At 48.5% G+C, this 2,120-nt stretch overlaps 1 non-coding gene across 1 annotated transcript; it reads left to right on the forward strand.

Moving 5' to 3' along the window:
- The first annotated feature begins 1,417 nt into the window (after positions 1 to 1,417).
- On the forward strand, positions 1,418 to 1,489 carry TRNAD-GUC. The gene has a single exon. It is a non-coding gene; the product is annotated as a tRNA-Asp (tRNA).
- The last annotated feature ends 631 nt before the right edge of the window (positions 1,490 to 2,120 follow it).

The raw sequence follows: 2,120 nt of genomic DNA on the forward strand, positions 1-2,120 counted from the left end.
CGTTCACCCGGTCGCCCACACGGCCGTTTCACCACACTGGAGGAGCTGGTGTGTGGGCGAGATGCAGTTCGCCCACACGCCACTTTCAACGCATGCACAAGGGCTAGTGTGTGGGCATTTGGCATCTCGCCCACACGCTCGTCTCCTCTCCCCACACCCAAGCTGCTAGTTGCCATGTGTTTTGCAGTGCACATGGCAACTGCCCCTAGTGTGCTTTATAAGAAGGTGGCAACTCTGTTTTTTACCCGAGTTGTCATGTGTTTTGCAGGGTACACGGCAACTACCTAGTGTGCACGTAAGCAGATGGCAACTCTCTTTTACCGAGTTGCCATCTGTTTTTGCATGGTACATGGCAACTGCCCTAACGTGCACGTACATGGCAACTGCCCTAACGCGCACGTAAGCAGATGACAACTCTTCCTTTTACATGGCAACTGCCCTAGCATGCTTGTGAGCACATGACAACTCTCTCAACTACCTAGGGTTAGTATGTGGCAACTCCTAAAGTTTTGAAATCATGGCAACTACATTAGACCAGACCATACATGGCAACTGCAGTTGAGTAACCATGGCAACTATAGTTGTCCGACATGCCAACCGTAGTTCAGCGACATGGCAACTGCAGTTAAACGAACATGGACGAGGGTCTGGACCATGGCAACTGCGGGCGCGTGGTGACTGTCACGCGTGGCATGCGGGACCAGGAGGTACGAGGCCTGACATACGTGCGTGTGGACGTTATCAACTTCGCCCACACGCACGCGTGTGAGAGGGATCGGGAGGAAAAAAAGAGGTGTATGGGCATTACTTGTGTTTGCCCACACGTAGGTGTGTGGGCTGTTCCTCTTATACACCACACAAAATGTGTGGACGGACTTCCTAACACCCACACGTGTGGCATTTATCGGCGTCCTTATTTGTACTTGCTACGTGCTCCGTTTGATGAATATACACTTGGCTGGCAGCAACACATACCGGTGGGAGATCCTCAAAAACGGCCACGACTGATTTATTTTGGGCAGCTTGAGAAATATGGTGTTGCTGCTGGCAGGTTCCCACCGGTTGATGAAGCCTATGGTCGACTATCTGCGCTGCGGTGCAGCATGCAGATCTTGCCTCGGTTCTGCCCTAGAAATTTTGTCAAGGAGACGTGCAAATTCTCAAGGGCCAGCACTGGTTCAACAAGGAAAGATGAAACCAAGCCGAGCCAGGTTAGGTTACGGTCGACGACGGAAGCGGCCAGGGATAGTCTGAAATTGTTTAGCCTGAGATCGATTTCGCCTGGATCTAACGGAACAAGCGCGGCGATTCCATTGCACCTGCAATGTTTCGACTGTGTCTAGGTTTTCTCGACCGAAACGGCGGTTGTTAAGAGCTGGCCGATCTAATAAGCCTTGTTAAGCTCACCTTCATCAAAGTTGTTGTAGTATAGTGGTAAGTATTCCCGCCTGTCACGCGGGTGACCCGGGTTCGATCCCCGGCAACGGCGTTTGTTCTATTGTTTTTCGTTTTTGTTCTTGTTTTTGCACAACTGCAGGAGTTGGCGATGGGTGCAGCAAAGCCAACCAATACAAAGTTCATCCAAAGTTAATATCGTTAGCTTTACTTTAATGGGCCGCTGATTGAAAAGTTCGCCGGCGACGTTATCGGCTTTGCTCAATTGAATTGTTCTCCCATAGTCCCATTCTAGTGTCTAGGCCAGGTATAGCAGTATGGGCACACGCACCGACCTCATCTGTATTCCGTCTTCGTGGATTGGACTATCAGGTAGGAGTATATTGTAATCATATTGTCGTTCCTTGATGCATAACCAGCAGTCCAGCACTGTTCAACAATTTATGGAACGACTTTTTTTGTTTTGTTTGCAGTAGTGTGTTATCAATACCATGTCTTCCAGAAATAGGAAGTATTCATTGGGTAGCGATAAAAGGAAAACGAAGAAAGTTGTGGATAGATCGGTACAATCACAACACGGTGATATTCACAAATTTCTCAATAGTAATACTGCGGCTTCGGCTGCTTCAATAAATTGAGATGATGAGCTGGCGATATTTGTCATAGAGAAAGAGGAAGATCAACCAATTAATGGAAATTCGGAATGAGATCTGCAAGAAGAAAAC

This window comes from Triticum dicoccoides, chromosome 1B (assembly GCF_002162155.2).
Source record: "Triticum dicoccoides isolate Atlit2015 ecotype Zavitan chromosome 1B, WEW_v2.0, whole genome shotgun sequence".
NCBI lineage: Eukaryota > Viridiplantae > Streptophyta > Magnoliopsida > Poales > Poaceae > Triticum > Triticum dicoccoides.